Source organism: Schistocerca gregaria, unplaced genomic scaffold, assembly GCF_023897955.1.
Source record: "Schistocerca gregaria isolate iqSchGreg1 unplaced genomic scaffold, iqSchGreg1.2 ptg000553l, whole genome shotgun sequence".
Lineage (NCBI taxonomy): Eukaryota > Metazoa > Arthropoda > Insecta > Orthoptera > Acrididae > Schistocerca > Schistocerca gregaria.
The window spans coordinates 1911709-1929409 of NW_026061947.1; positions in this window are offsets into that span (position 1 = coordinate 1911709).

Sequence of the window (17701 nt, forward strand, 5' to 3'; positions counted from 1 at the left end):
TATGTAGTAAAAACCTGAGAAATCCGTCCGTTTTCGTCATTTGTTATCGAATCGACTTAAAGCCAGATCGTCACATTGGCCGTTCTTCTCTCTGAAACGGTTACATTTGTCGTCTGCAGAGCTATGTCGCGTGCTGCGGTAAGCGGAGACACTAAAAGCACCATAGTAGAACACAGAAGATTCTTCTAAGTTGAAGTAATAGCCAGTAAGATGTAGTACAATTCAAGTTTTAGTTGTCGATTATTCACTTTTTAGCCTGCTTTGGTTTCTTGGACGTGATCTAGGACCTTAAGATTTTGCATGAAAGGAGACCTAGCAGCCGCGTTTCATGGGAGAATGTGAAAAGTGTTCATATGTAGTAAAAACCTGAGAAATCCGTCCGTTTTCGTCATTTGTTATCGAATCGACTTAAAGCCACATCGTCACATTGGCCGCTCTTCTCTCTGAAACGGTTACACTTATCGTCTGGAAAGCTATGTCGCGTGCTGCGGTATGCCGAAACACTAAAAGCACCATAGTAGAACACAGAAGAAGCTTCTAAGTTGAAGTAATAGCCAGTAAGAAGTAGTACAATTCAAGTTTTAGTTGTCGATTATTCACTTTTTAGCCGGCTTTGGTGGCTTGGACATGTCCTAGGATCTTAAGATTTTACATGAAAGGAGGACTTGCAGCCGCGTTGCACGGGAGAATGTGCAAAGTGTTCATATGTAGAAAAACCTGAGAAATCCGTCCGTTTTCGTCATTTGTTATCGAATCGACTTAAAGCCAAATCGTCACATTGGCCGTTCTTCTCTCTGAAAGAGTTACATTTATCGTTTGCAAAGTTATGTCGCGTGCCGCAGTATGCGGAAACACTAAAAGCACCATAGTAGAACACAGAAGAAGCTTGTAAGTTGAAGTAATAGAGAGTAAGAAGTAGTACAATTCAAGTTTTAGTTGTCGATTATTCACTTTTTTGCCGGCTTTGGTGGCTTCGACATTAGGTGGAACCTTAATATTTTGTATGAAAGGAGGAGTAGCAGCCGCGTTGCCCGCGAGAATGTGAAAAGTGTTCATATGTAGTAAAAACCTGAGAAATCTGTCCGTTTTCGTCATTTGTTATCGAATCGACTTAAAGCCAGATCGTCACGTTGGCCGCTCTTCTGTCTGAAACGGTTACATTTATCGTCTGCAAAGCTATGTCGCGTGCTGCGGTATGCGGAGACACTAAAAGCACCATAATAGAACACAGAAGAATCTTCTAAGTTGAAGTAATAGCCAGTAAGATGTAGTACAATTCAAGTTTTAGTTGTCGATTATTCACTTTTTAGCCTGCTTTGGTTTCTTGGACGTGATCTAGGACCTTAAGATTTTGCATGAAAGGAGACCTAGAGCCGCGTTTCATGGGAGAATGTGAAAAGTGTTCATATGTAGTAAAAACCTGAGAAATCCGTCCGTTTTCGTCATTTGTTATCGAATCGACTTAAAGCCACATCGTCACATTGGCCGCTCTTCTGTCTGAAACGGTTACATTTGTCGTCTGCAGAGCTATGTCGCGTGCTGCGGTATGCCGAAACACTAAAAGCACCATAGTAGAACACAGAAGAAGCTTCTAATTTGAAGTAATAGCCAGTAAGAAGTAGTACAATTCAAGTTTTAGTTACCGAATAATCACTTTTTAGCCGGCTTTGGTGGCTTGGACATGACCTAGGACCTTAAGATTTTGCATGAAAGGAGTACTTGCAGCCGCGTTGCACGGGAGAATGTGAAAAGTGTTCATATGTAGTAAAAACCTGAGAAATCCGTCCGTTTTCGTCATTTGTTATCGAATCGACTTAAAGCCAGATCGTCACATTGGCCGCTTTTCTCTCTGAGACGGTTACATGTATCGTCTTCAAGGCTATGTCGCGTGCTGCGGTATGCGGAAACACTAAAAGCACCATAGTAGAACACAGAAGAAGCTTCTAAGTTGAAGTAATAGCCAGTAAGAAGTAGTACCATTCAAGTTTTAGTTGTCGATTATTCACTTTTTAGCCAGCTTTGGTGGCTTGGACATGACCTAGAACCTTAAGATTTTGCATAAAAGGAGGACTAGCAGCCGCGTTGCATGGGAGAATGTGAAAAGTGTTCATATGTAGTAAAAACCTGAGAAATCCGTCCGTTTTCGTCATTTGTTATCGAATCGACCTAAAGCCAGATCGTCATATTGGCCGCTTTTCTCTCTGAGACGGTTACATTTATCGTCTGCAAAGCTATGTCGCGTGCTGCGGTATGCGGAGAAACTAAAAGCACCATATTAGAACACAGAAGAACCTTCTAAATTGAAGTAATTCGGTAAGAAGTAGTACTATTTAAGTTTTAGTTGTCGGTTAATCACTTTTTAGCAGGCTTTGGTGGCTTGGACATGACCTAGGACCTTAAGATTTTGCATGAAAGGAAGACTAGCAGCCGCGTTGCACGGGAGAATGTGAAAAGTTTTCATATGTAGTAGAGACCTGAGAAATCTGTCCGTTTTCGTCTTCGTTATCGAATCGACTTAAAGCCAGATCGTCACATTGGCCGCTTTTCTCTCTGAGACGGTTACATTTATCATCTGCAAAGCTATTTCGCGTGCTGCCGTATGCGGAGACACTAAAAGCACCATATTAGAACACAGAAGAAGCTTCTAAGTTGAAGTAATAGCCAGTAAGAAGTAGTACAATTCAAGTTTTAGTTGTCGATTGTCACTTTGTAGCCGGCTTTGGTGGCAGTGACATGACCTAGGACCATAAGATTTTGCATGAAAGGAGGACTAGCAGCCGCGTTGCACGGGAGAATGTGAAAAGTGTTCATATGTAGTAAAAACCTGAGAAATCCGTCCCTTTTCGTCGTTTGTTATCGAATCGACTTAAAGCCAGATCGTCACATTGGCCGCTTTTCTCACTGAGACGGTTACATTTATCGTCTGCAAAGCTATGTCGGATGCTGCGGTATGCGGAAACACTAAAAGCACCATAGTAGAACACAGAAGAAGCTTCTAAGTTGAAGCAATAGCCAGTAAGAAGTAGTACAATTCAAATTTTAGTTATCGATTATTCACCTTTTAGCCGGCTTTGGTGGCTTGGATATGACCTAGGACCTTAAGATTTTGCATGAAAGGGACCTAGCAGCTGCGTTGCATGGGAGAATGTGTAAAGTGTTCATATGTAGTAATAACCTGAGAAATCTGTCCATTTTCGTCTTTGTTATCGAATCGACTTAAAGCCAGATCGTCACATTGGCCGCTTTTCTCTCTGAGACGGTTACATTTATCGTCTGCAAAGCTATGTCGCGTGATGCGGTGTGCGGAGACACTAAAAGCACTATAGTAGAACACAGAAGAAGCATCTAAGTTGAAGTAATAGCCAGTAAGAAGTAGTACAATTCAGGTTTTAGTTGTCGAATATTCACTTTTTTGCCGGCTTTGGTGGCTTGGACATGACCTAGGACCTTACGATTTTGCATGAAAGAAGGACTAGCAGCCGCGTTCCACGGGAGAATGTGAAAAGTGTTCATATGTAGTAAAAACCTGAGAAATCCGTCTGTTTTCGTCATTTGTTATCGAATCGACCTAAAGCCAGATCGTCACCTTGGCCGCTTTTCTCTCTAAGACGGTTACATTTATCGTCTGCAAAGCTATGTCGCGTGCTGCGGTATGCGGAGACACTAAAAGCACCATATTAGAACACAGAAGAAGCTTCTAAATTGAAGTAAAACCAGTAAGAAGTAGTACTATTTAAGTTTTAGTTGTCGATTAATCACTTTTTAGCCGGCTTTGGTGGCTTGGACATGACCAAGGACCTTAAGATTTTGCATGAAAGGAAGACTAGCAGCCGCGTTGCACGGGAGAATGTGAAAAGTTTTCATATGTAGTAGAAACCTGAGAAATCCGTCCGTTTTCATCTTTGTTATTGAATCGACTTAAAGCCAGGTGTCACATTGGCCGCTTTTCTCTCTGAGACGGTTACATTTATCATCTGCAAAGCTATTTCGCGTGCTGCCGTATGCGGAAACACTAAAAGCACCATAGTAGAACACAGAAGAAGCTTCTAAGTTGAAGCAATAGCCAGTAAGATGTAGTACAATTCAAGTTTAAGTTATCGATTATTCACCTTTTAGCCGGCTTTGGTATCTTGGATATGACCTAGGACCTTAAGATTTTGCATGAAAGGGGACCTAGCAGCCGCGTTGCATTGGAGAATGTGAAAAGTGTTCATATGTAGTAAAAAACTGAGAAATCTGTCCAATTTCGTCATTTGTTATCGAATCGACTTAAAGCCAGATCGTCACATTGGCCGCTTTTCTCTCTGAGACGGTTACATTTATCGTCTGCAAAGCTATGTCCTGTGCTGCGGTATGCGGAGACACTAAAAGCACCATAGTAGAACACAGAAGAAGCTTTTAAGTTGAAGTAATAGCCAGTAAGAAGTAGTACAATGAAACTTTTAGTTGTCGATTTTTCACTTTTTAGCCGGCTTTGGTGGCTTGGACATGACCTTGGACCTTAAGATTTTGCATGAAAGGAGGACTAGCAGCCGCGTTGCACGGGAGAATGTGAAACGTGTTCATATGGAGTAAAAACCTGAGAAATCCGTCCGTTTTCGTCATTTGTTATCGAATCGACTTACAGCCAGATCGTCACATTGGCCGCTTTTCTCTCTGAGATGGTTACATTTATCGTCTGCAAAGCTATGTCGCGTGCTGCGGTATGCGGAAACACTAAATGCACCATAGTAGAACACAGAAGAAGCTTCTACGTTGAAGCAATAGCCAGTAAGAAGTAGTACAATTCAAGTTTTAGTGATTGATTATTCACGTTTTAGCCGGCTTTGGTGGCTTGGACATGACCTTGGCCCTTAAGATTTTGCATGAAAGGAGGACTAGCAGCCGCGTTGCACGGGAGAATGTGAAAAGTGTTCATATGTAGTAAAAACCTGAGAAATCCGTCCGTTTTCGTCATTTGTTATCGAATCGACTTAAAGCCAGATCGTCACATTGGCCGCTTTTCTCTCTGAGACGGTTACATTTATCGTCTGCAAAGCTATGTCGCGTGCTGCGGTATGCGGAAACACTAAAAGCACCATAGTAGAATACAGAAGAAGCTTCTAAGTTGAAGCAATAGCCAGTAGGAAGTAGTACAATTCAAGTTTTAGTTATCGATTATTCACCTTTTAGCCGGCTTTGGTGGCTTGGACATGACCTAGGACCTTAAGATTTTGCATGAAAGGAGGACTAGCAGCCACGTTGCATGGGAGAATGTGAAAAGTGTTCATATGTAGTAAAAACCTGAGAAATCTGTCCATTTTCGTCATTTGTTATCGAATCGACTTAAAGCCAGATCGTCACATTGGCCGCTTTTCTCTCTGAGACGGTTTCATTTATCGTCTGCAAAGCTATGTCGCGTGCTGCGGTATGCGGAGACACTAAAACCACAATAGTAGAACACAGAAGAAGCTTCTAAGTTGAAGTAATAGCCAGTAAGAAGTAGTACAATTCAAGTTTTTGTTATCGATTATTCACTTTTTAGCCGTCTTTGGTGGCTTGAACATAACCTAGGACATTATGATTTTGCATGAAAGGATGACTAGCAGCCGCGTTGCACGGGAGAATGTGAAAAGTGTTCATATGTAGTAAAAACCTGAGAAATCCGTCCGTTTTCGTCATTTGTTATCGAATCGACTTAAAGCCAGATCGTCATATTGGCCGCTTTTCTCTCTGAGACGGTTACATTTATCGTCTGCAAAGCTATGTCGCGTGCTGCGGTATGCGGAGACACTAAAAGCACCATAATAGAACACAGAAGAAGCTTCTAAGTTGAAGTAATAGCCAGTAAGAAGTAGTACAATGCAAGTTTTAGTTATCGATTATTCACTTTTTAGCTGTCTTTGATGGCTTGAACATGACCTAGGACCTTAAGATTTTGCATGAAAGGAGGACTATCAGTCGCGTTGCACGGGAGAATGTGAAAAGTGTTCATATGTAGTAAAAACCTGAGAAATCCGTCCGTTTTCGTCATTTGTTATCGAATCGACATAAAGCCAGATCGTCACATTGGCTGCTTTTCTCTCTGAGACGGTTACATTTATCGTCTGCAAAGCTATGTCGCGTGCTGCGGTATGCGGAAACACTAAAAGCACCATAGTAGAACACAGAAGAATCTTCTAAGTTGAAGCAATAGCCAGTAAGATGTAGTACAATTCAAGTTTAAGTTATCGATTATTCACCTTCTAGCCGGCTTTGGTGGCTTGGACATGACCTAGGACCTTAAGATTTTGCATGAAAGGAGGACTAGCAGCCGCGTTACATGGGAGAATGTGAAAGTGTTCATATGTAGTAAAAACCTGAGAAATCTGACCATTTTCGTCATTTGTTATCGAATCGACTTAAAGCCAGATCGTCACATTGGCCGCTTTTCTCCCTGAGACGGTTACATTTATCATCTGCAAAGCTATTTCGCGTGCTGCCGTATGCGGAGACACTAAAAGCACCATATTAGAACACAGAAGAAGCTTCTAAGTTGAAGTAATAGCCAGTAAGAAGTAGTACAATTCAAGTTTTAGTTATCGATTATTCACTTTTAGCCGTCTTTGGTGGCTTGGACATGACCTCGGACCATAAGATTTTGCATGAAAGGAGGACTAGCAGCCGCGTTGCATGGGAGAATGTGAAAAGTGTTCATATGTAGTAAAAACCTGAGATCTCCGTCCGTTTTCGTCATTTGTTATCGAATCGACTTAAAGCCAGATCGTCACATTGGCCGCTTTTCTCTCTGAGACGGTTACATTTATCGTCTGCAAAGCTACGTCGCGTGCTGCGGTATGCGGAGACACTAAAAGCACCATATTAGAACACAGAAGAAGCTTCCAAATTGAAGTAATAGCCAGAAAGAAGTAGTACTATTTAAGTTTTAGTTGTCGATTAATCACTTTTTAGCCGGCTTTGGTGGCTTGGACATGACCTAGGACCTTAAGTTTTTGCATGAAAGGAAGACTAGCAGCCGCGTTGCACGGGAGAATGTGAAAAGTGTTCATATGTAGTAAAAACCTGAGAAATCCGTCTTTTTTCGTCATTTGTTATCGAATCGATTTAAAGCCAGATCGACACATTGGCCGCTCTTCTCTCTGAAACGGTTACATTTATCGTCTGCAAAGCTATGTCGCGTGCTTCGGTATGCGGGCACACTAAAAGCACCATAGTAGAACACAGAAGAAGCTTCTAAGTTGAAGTAATAGTCAGTAAGAAGTAGTACAATTCAAGTTTTAATTATCGATTATTCACATTTTAGCCGGCTTTGGTGGCTTGGATATGACCTAGGACCTTAACATTTTGCATGAAAGGAAGACTAGCAGCCGCGTTGCACGGGAGAATGTGAAAAGTGTTCATATGTAGTAAAAACCTGAGAAATCCGTCCGTTTTCGTCATTTGTTATCGAATCGATTTAAAGCCAGATCGTCACATTGGCCGCTCTTCTCTCTGAAACGGTTACATTTATCGTCTGCAAAGCTATGTCGCGTGCTGCGGTATGCGGAGACACTAAAAGCACCATAATAGAACACAGAAGAAGCTTCTAAGTTGAAGTAATAGCCAGTAAGAAGTAGTACAATGCAAGTTTTAGTTATCGATTATTCACTTTTTAGCTGTCTTTGATGGCTTGAACATGACCTAGGACCTTAAGATTTTGCATGAAAGGAGGACTATCAGTCGCGTTGCACGGGAGAATGTGAAAAGTGTTCATATGTAGTAAAAACCTGAGAAATCCGTCCGGTTTCGTCTTTGTTATCGAATGCACTTAAAGCCAGATCGTCACATTGGCCGCTTTTCTCTCTGAGACGGTTACATTTATCGTCTGCAAAGTTACGTCGCGTGCTGCCGTATGCGGAGACACTAAAAGCACCATAGCAGAACACAGAAGAAGCTTCTAAGTTGAAGTAATAGCCAGTAAGATGTAGTACAATTCAAGTTTTATTTGTCGATTGTCACTTTTTAGCCGGCTTTGGTGGCTATGATATGACCTAGAAGCATAACATTTTGCATGAAAGGAGTACTAGCAGCCGCGTTGCACGGGAGAATGTGAAAAGTGTTCATATGTAGCAAAAACCTGAGAAATCTGACCATTTTCGTCATTTGTTATCGAATCGACTTAAAGCCAGATCGTCACATTGGCCGCTTTTCTCCCTGAGACGGTTACATTTATCGTCTGCAAAGCTATGTCGCGTGCTGCCGTATGCGGAGACACTAAAAGCACCATAGTAGAACACAGAAGGAGTTTCTAAGTTGAAGTAATAGCCAGTAAGAAGTAGTACAATTCAAGTTTTAGTAGTCGATTATTCACTTTTTAGCCGGCTTTGGTTGCTTTGACATGACCTAGGACCTTAAGATTTTGCATGGAAGGAGGACTAGCAGCCGCGTTGCACTGGAGAATGTGAAATTGTTCATATGTAGTAAAAACCTGAGAAATCAGTCGGTTTTCGTCATTTGTTATCGAATCGACTTAAAGCCAGATTGTCACATTGGCCGCTTTTCTTTCTGAGACGGTTACATTTATCGTCTGCAAAGCTATGTCGCCTGCTGCGGTATGCGGAGACACTAAAAGCACCATAGTAGAACACAGAGGAAGCTTCTAAGTTGAAGTAATTGCCAGTAAGAAGTAGTACAATTCAAGTTTTCGTTATCGATTATTCACTTTTTAGCCGTCTTTGGTGGCTTGGACATGACCTCGGACCATAAGATTTTGCATGAAAGGAGGACTAGCAGCTGCGTTGCATGGGAGAATGTGAAAAGTGTTCATATGTAGTAAAAACCTGAGAACTTCGTCCGTTTTCGTCATTTGTTATCGAATCAACTTAAAGCCAGATCGTCACATTGGCCGCTTTTCTCTCTGAGACGGTTACATTTATCGTCTGCAAAGCTATGTCGCGTGCTGCGGTATGCGGAGACACTAAAAGCACCATATTAGAACACAGAAGAAGCTTCTAAATTGAAGTAATAGCCAGAAAGAAGTAGCACTATTTAAGATTTAGTTGTCGATTAATCACTTTTTAGCCGGCTTTGGTGGCTTGGACATGTCCTAGGACCTTAAGTTTTTGCGTGAAAGGAAGACTAGCAGCCGCGTTGCACGGGAGAATGTGAAAAGTGTTCATATGTAGTAAAAACCTGAGAAATCCGTCTTTTTTCGTCATTTGTTATCGAATCGATTTAAAGCCAGATCGACACATTGGCCGCTCTTCTCTCTGAAACGGTTACATTTATCGTCTGCAAAGCTATGTCGCGTGCTTCGGTATGCGGGAACACTAAAAGCACCATAGTAGAACACAGAAGAAGCTTCTAAGTTGAAGTAATAGTCAGTAAGAAGTAGTACAATTCAAGTTTTAATTATCGATTATTCACATTTTAGCCGGCTTTGGTGGCTTGGATATGACCTAGGACCTTAACATTTTGCATGAAAGGAAGACTAGCAGCCGCGTTGCACGGGAGAATGTGAAAAGTGTTCATATGTAGTAAAAACCTGAGAAATCCGTCCGTTTTCGTCATTTGTTATCGAATCGATTTAAAGCCAGATCGTCACATTGGCCGCTCTTCTCTCTGAAACGGTTACATTTATCGTCTGCAAAGCTATGTCGCGTGCTGCGGTATGCGGAGACACTAAAAGCACCATAATAGAACACAGAAGAAGCTTCTAAGTTGAAGTAATAGCCAGTAAGAAGTAGTACAATGCAAGTTTTAGTTATCGATTATTCACTTTTTAGCTGTCTTTGATGGCTTGAACATGACCTAGGACCTTAAGATTCTGCATGAAAGGAGGACTAGCAGCCGCGTTGCACGGGAGAATGTGAAAAGTGTTCATATGTAGTAAAAACCTGAGAAATCCGTCTTTTTTCGTCATTTGTTATCGAATCGATTTAAAGCCAGATCGACACATTGGCCGCTCTTCTCTCTGAAACGGTTACATTTATCGTCTGCAAAGCTATGTCGCGTGCTTCGGTATGCGGGAACACTAAAAGCACCATAGTAGAACACAGAAGAAGCTTCTAAGTTGAAGTAATAGCCAGTAAGAAGTAGTACAATTCAAGTTTTAATTATCGATTATTCACTTTTTAGCCGGCTTTGGTGGCAATGACATGACCTAGGACCATAAGATTTTGCATGAAAGGAGCACTAGCAGCCGCGTTGCACGGGAGAATGTGAAAAGTGTTCACATGTAGTAAAAACCTGAGAAATCCGTCCGTTTTCGTCATTTGTTATCGAATCGACTTACAGCCAGATCGTCACATTGGACGCTTTTCTCTCTGAGACGGTTACATTTATCGTCTGCAAAGCTATGTCGCGTGTTGCGGTATGCGGAGACACTAAAAGCACCATAGTAGAACACTGAAGAAGCTTCTAAGTTGAAGTAATAGCCAGTACGAAGTAGTACAATTCAAGTTTTAGTTGTCGATTGTCACTTTTTAGCCGGCTTTGGTGGCAATGACAAGACCTAGGACCATAAGATTTTGCATGAAAGGAGGACTAGCAGCCGCGTTGCACGGGAGAATAAGAAAAGTGTTCACATGTAGTAAAAACCTGAGAAATCCGTCCCTTTTCGTCATTTGTAATCGAATCGACTTAACGCCAGATCGTCACATTGGCCGCTTTTCTCTCTGAGACGGTTACATTCATCGTCTGCAAAGCTATGTCGCGTGCTGCGGTATGCGGAGACACTAAAAGCACAATAGTAGAACACAGAAGAAGCTTCTAAGTTGAAGTAATAGCCAGTAAGAAGTAGTACTATTCAAGTTTTAGTTATCGATTATTCACTTTTTAGCCGTCTTTGGTGGCTTGAACATGACCTAGGACCTTAAGATTCTGCATGAAAGGAGGACTAGCAGCCGCGTTGCATGTGAGAATGTGAAAAGTGTTCATATGTAGTAAAAACCTGAGAAATCCGTCCGTTTTCGTCATTTGTTATCGAAACGATTTAAAGCCAGATCGTCACATTGGCCGCTCTTCTCTCTGAAACGGTTACATTTATCGTCTGCAAAGCTAGGTCGCGTGCTGCGGTAAGCGGGAACACTAAAAGCACAATAGTAGAACACAGAAGAAGCTTCTAAGTTGAAGTAATAGCCAGTAAGAAGTAGTACTATTCAAGTTTTAGTTATCGATTATTCACTTTTTAGCCGTCTTTGGTGGCTTGAACATGACCTAGGACCTTAAGATTCTGCATGAAAGGAGGACTAGCAGCCGCGTTGCATGTGAGAATGTGAAAAGTGTTCATATGTAGTAAAAACCTGAGAAATCCGTCCGTTTTCGTCATTTGTTATCGAAACGATTTAAAGCCAGATCGTCACATTGGCCGCTTTTCTCTCTGAGACGGTTACATTTATCGTCTGCAAAGCTATGTCGCGTGTTGCGGTATGCGGAGACACTAAAAGCACCATAGTAGAACACTGAAGAAGCTTCTAAGTTGAAGTAATAGCCAGTACGAAGTAGTACAATTCAAGTTTTAGTTGTCGATTGTCACTTTTTAGCCGGCTTTGGTGGCAATGACAAGACCTAGGACCATAAGATTTTGCATGAAAGGAGGACTAGCAGCCGCGTTGCACGGGAGAATAAGAAAAGTGTTCACATGTAGTAAAAACCTGAGAAATCCGTCCCTTTTCGTCATTTGTAATCGAATCGACTTAACGCCAGATCGTCACATTGGCCGCTCTTCTCTCTGAGACGGTTACATTTATCGTCTGCAAAGCTAGGTCGCGTGCTGCGGTAAGCGGGAACACTAAAAGCACCATAGTAGAACACAGAAGAAGCTTCTAAGTTGAAGTAATAGCCAGTAAGAAGTAGTACAATTCAAGTTTTAATTATCGATTATTCACTTTTTAGCCGGCTTTGGTGGCTTGGATAAGACCTAGGACCTTAAGATTTTGCATGAAAGGAGGACTAGCAGCCGCGTTGCACGGGAGAATGTGAAAAGTGTTCATATGGAGTAAAAACCTGAGAAATCCGTCCGTTATCGTCATTTGTTATCGAATCGACTTAAAGTCAGATCGTCACATTGGCAGCTTTTCTCTCTGAGACGGTTACATTTATCGTCTGCAAAGCAATGTCGCGTGCTGCGGTATGCGGAGACACTAAATGCACCATATTGGAACACAGAAGAAACTTCTAAGTTGAAGTAATAGCCAGTAAGAAGTAGTACAATTCAAGTTTTAGTTGTCGATTATTCACTTTTTAGCCGCTTTGGTGGCTTGGACATGACCTAGGACCTTAAGATTTTGCATGAAAGGAGGACTATCAGTCGCCTTGCACGGGAGAATGTGAAAAGTGTTCATATGTAGTAGAAACCTGAGAAATCCGTCCGGTTTCGTCTTTGTTATCGAATGCACTTAAAGCCAGATCGTCACATTGGCCGCTTTTCTCTCTGAGACGGTTACATTTATCGTCTGCAAAGCTATGTCGCGTGCTGCCGTATGCGGAGACACTAAAAGCACCATAGTAGAACACAGAAGAAACTTCTAAGTTGAAGTAATAGCCAGTAAGAAGTAGTACAATTAAACTTTTAGTTATTGATTATTCACCTTTTAGCCAGCTTTGGTGGCTTGGACATGACGTAGGACCTTAAGATTTTGCATGAAAGGAGGACTAGCAGCCGCGTTGCATGGGAGAATGTGAAAAGTGTTCATATGTAGTAAAAACCTGAGAAATCCGTCCGTTTTCGTCATTTGTTATCGAAACGACTTAAAGCCAGATCGTCACATTGGACGCTTTTCTCTCTGAGACGGTTACATTTATCGTCTGCAAAGCTATGTTGCGTGCTGCGGTATGCGGAAACACTAAAAGCACCATAGTAGAACACAGAAGAAGCTTCTAAGTTGAAGTAGTAGCCAGTAAGAAGTAGTAAAATTCAAGTTTTAGTTGTCGATTATTCACTTTTTAGCCGGCTTTGGTGGCTTGGACATGACCTAGGACCTTAAGATTCTGCATGAAAGGAGGACTAGCAGCCGCGTTGCATGGGAGAATGTGAAAAGTGTTCATATGTGGTAAAAACCTGAGAAATCCGTCCGTTTTCGTCATTTGTTATCGAAACGACTTAAAGCCAGATCGTCACATTGGCCGCTTTTCTCTCTGAGACGGTTACATTTATCGTCAGCAAAGCTATGTCGCGTGCTGCGGTATGCGGAGGCACTAAAAGCACCATATTAGAACACAGAAGAAGCTTCTAAATTGAAGTAATAGCCAGTAAGAAGTAGTACTATTTAAGTTTTAGTTGTCGGTTAATCACTTTTTAGCCGGCTTTTGGTGGCTTGGACATGACTTAGGACCTTAAGATTTTGCATGAAAGGAAGACTAGCAGCCGCGTTGCACGGGAGAATGTGAAAAGTGTTCATATGTAGTAAAAACCTGAGAAATCCGTCCGTTTTCGTCATTTGTTATCGAATCGATTTAAAGCCAGATCGTCACATTGGCCGCTCTTCTCTCTGAAACGGTTACATTTATCGTCTGCAAAGCTATGCTGCGTGCTGCGGTATGCGGGAACACTAAAAGCACAATAGTAGAACACAGAAGAAGCTTCTAAGTTGAAGTAATAGCCAGTAAGAAGTAGTACAATTCAAGTTTTAGTTATCGATTATTCACTTTTTAGCCGGCTTTGGTGGCATGGATAAGACCTAGGACCTGAAGATTTTGCATGAAAGGAGGACTAGCAGCCGCGTTGCATCGGAGAATGTGAAAAGTGTTCATATGGAGTAAAAACCTGAGAAATCCGTCCGTTTTCGTCATTTGTTATCGAATCGTCTTAAAGCCAGATCGTCACATTGGCCGCTTTTCTCTCTGAGACGGTTACATTTATTGTCTGCAAAGCTATGTCGCGTGTTGCGGTATGCGGAGACACTAAAAGCACCATAGTAGAACACTGTAGAAGCTTCTAAGTTGAAGTAATAGCCAGTAAGAAGTAGTACAATTCAAGTTTTAGTTATCGATTATTCACTTTTTAGCCGTCTTTGGTGGCTTGAACATGACCTAGGACCTTAAGATTCTGCATGAAAGGAGGACTAGCAGCCGCGTTGCATGGGAAAATGTGAAAAGTGTTCATATGTAGTAAAAACCTGAGAAATCCGTCCGTTTTCGTCATTTGTTATCGAAACGACTTAAAGCCAGATCGTCACATTGGCCGCTTTTCTCTCTGAGACGGTTACATTTATCGTCAGCAAAGCTATGTCGCGTGCTGCGGTATGCGGAGGCACTAAAAGCACCATATTAGAACACAGAAGAAGCTTCTAAATTGAAGTAATAGCCAGTAAGAAGTAGTACAATTCAAGTTTTAGTTGTCGATTGTCACTTTTTAGCCGGCTTTGGTGGCAATGACAAGACCTAGGACCATAAGATTTTGCATGAAAGGAAGACTAGCAGCTGCGTTGCATGGGAGAATGTGAAAAGTGTTCATATGTAGTAAAAACCTGAGAAATCTGTCCATTTTCATTATTTGTTATCGAATCGACTTAAAGCCAGATCGTCACATTGGCCGCTTTTCTCTGTTGGACGGTTACATTTATCGTCTGCAAAGCTATGTCGCGTGCTGCGGTATGCGGATACACTAAAAGCACAATAGTAGAACACAGAAGAAGCTTCTAAGTTGAAGTAATAGCCAGTAAGAAGTAGTACAATTCAAGTTTTAGTTATCGAATATTCACTTTTTAGCCGTCTTTGGTGGCTTGAACATGACCTAGGACCTTAAGATTCTGCATGAAAGGAGGACTAGCAGCCGCGTTGCATGGGAGAATGTGAAAAGTGTTCATATGTAGTAAAAACCTGAGAAATCCGTCCGTTTTCGTCATTTGTTATCGAAACGACTTAAAGCCAGATCGTCACATTGGCCGCTTTTCTCTCTGAGACGGTTACATTTATCGTCAGCAAAGCTATGTCGCGTGCTGCGGTATGCGGAGGCACTAAAAGCACCATATTAGAACACAGAAGAAGCTTCTAAATTGAAGTAATAGCCAGTAAGAAGTAGTACAATTGAAGTTTTAGTTGTCGATTAATCACTTTTTAGCCTGCTTTGGTGGCTTGGACATGACTTAGGACCTTAAGATTTTGCATGAAAGGAAGACTAGCAGCCGCGTTGCACGGGAGAATGTGAAAAGTGTTCATATGGAGTAAAAACCTGAGAAATCCGTCCGTTTTCGTCATTTGTTATCGAATCGATTTAAAGCCAGATCGTCACATTGGCCGCTCTTCTCTCTGAAACGGTTACATTTATCGTCTGCAAAGCTATGTCGCGTGCTGCGGTATGCGGGAACACTAAAAGCACCATATTAGAACACAGAAGAAACTTCTAAGTTGAAGTAATAGCCAGTAAGAAGTAGTACAATTCAAGTTTTAGTTGTCGATTATTCACTCTTTAGCCGGCTTTGGTGGCTTGGACATGACCTAGGACCTTAAGATTTTGCATGAAAGGAGGACTATCAGTCGCGTTGCACGGGAGAATGTGAAAAGTGTTCATATGTAGTAGAAACCTGAGAAATCCGTCCGGTTTCGTCTTTGTTATCGAATGCACTTAAAGCCAGATCGTCACATTGGCCGCTTTTCTCTCTGAGACGGTTACATTTATCGTCTGCAAAGCTATGTCGCATGCTGCGGTATGCGGAAACACTAAAAGCACCATAGTAGAATACAGAAGAAGCTTCTAAGTTGAAGTAGTAGCCAGTAAGAAGTAGTAAAATTCAAGTTTTAGTTGTCGATTATTCACTTTTTAGCCGGCTTTGGTGGCTTGGACATGACCTAGGACCTTAAGATTCTGCATGAAAGGAGGACTAGCAGCCGCGTTGCATCGGAGAATGTGAAAAGTGTTCATATGTAGTAAAAACCTGAGAAATCCGTCCGTTTTCGTCATTTGTTATCGAAACGACTTAAAGCCAGATCGTCACATTGGCCGCTTTTCTCTCTGAGACGGTTACAATTATCGCCTGCAAAGCTATGTCGCGTGCTGCGGTATGCGGAGACACTAAAAGCACCATATTAGAACACAGAAGAAGCTTCTAAATTGAAGTAATAGCCAGTAAGAAGTAGTACTATTTATGTTTTAGTTGTCGACTAATCACTTTTATGCCGGCTTTGGTCGCTTGGACATGACTTAGGACCTTAAGATTTTGCATGAAAGGAAGACTAGCAGCCGCGTTGCACGGGAGAATGTGAAAAGTGTTCATATGTAGTAAAAACCTGAGAAATCCGTCCGTTTTCGTCATTTGTTATCGAATCGATTTAAAGCCAGATCGTCACATTGGCCGCTCTTCTCTCTGAAACGGTTACATTTATCGTCTGCAAAGCTATGTCGCGTGCTGCGGTATGCGGGCACACTAAAAGCACCATAGTAGAACACAGAAGAAGCTTCTAAGTTGAAGTAATAGCCAGTAAGAAGTAGTACAATTCAAGTTTATATTATCGATTATTCACTTTTTAGCCGGCTTTGGTGGCTTGGACATGACCTAGGACCTTAAGATTTTGCATGAAAGGAGGACTAGCAGCCGCGTTGCACGGGAGAATGTGAAAAGTGTTCATATGTAGTAAAAACCTGGGAAATCCGTCCGGTTTCGTATTTGTTATCGAATCCACTTAAAGCCAGATCGTCACATTGGCAGCTTTTCTCTCTGAGACGGTTACATTTATCGTCTGCAAAGCTATGTCGCGTGCTGCCGTATACGGAGACACTTAAAGCACCATAGTAGAACACAGAAGAAGCTTCTAAGTTGAAGCAATAGCCAGTAAGAAGTAGTTCAATTCAAGTTTTAATTATAGATTATTCACTTTTTAGCCGGCTTTGGTGGCTTGGATAAGACCTTGGACCTTAAGATTTTGCATGAAAGGAGGACTAGCAGCCGCGTTGCACGGGAGAATGTGAAAAGTGTTCATATGTAGTAAAAACCTGAGAAATACGTCCGTTATCGTCATTTGTTATTGAATCGACTTAAAGCCAGATCGTCACATTGGCCGCTTTTCTCTCTGAGACGGTTACATTTATTGTCTGCAAAGATATGTCGCGTGCTGCGGTATGCGGAAACACTAAAAGCACAATAGTAGAATACAGAAGAAGCTTCTAAGTTGAAGTAATAGCCAGTAAGAAGTAGTACAATTCAAGATTTAGTTATCGATTATTAACTTTTTAGCCGTCTTTGGTGGTTTGAACATGACCTAGGACCTTAAGATTCTGCATGAATGGAGGACTAGCAGCCGCGTTGCATGGGAGAATGTGAAAAGTGTTCATATGTAGTAAAAACCTGAGAAATCCGTCCGTTTTCGTCATTTGTTATCGAAACGACTTAAAGCCAGATCGTCAAGTTGGCCGCTTTTCTCTCTGAGACGGTTACATTTATCGTCAGCAAAGCTATGTCGCGTGCTGCGGTATGCGGAGACACTAAAAGCACCATATTAGAACACAGAAGAAGCTTCTAAATTGAAGTAATAGCCAGTAAGAAGTAGTACTATTTAAGTTTTAGTTGTCGATTAACCACTTTTTAGCCGGCTTTGGTGGCTTCGACATGACTTAGGACCTTAAGAGTTTGCATGAAAGGAAGACTAGCAGCCGCGTTGCACGGGAGAATGTGAAAAGAGTTCATATGTAGTAAAAACCTGAGAAATCCTTCCGTTTTCGTCATTTGTTATCGAATCGATTTAAAGCCAGATCGTCACATTGGCCGCTCTTCTCTCTGAAAGGGTTACATTTATCGTCTGCAAAGCT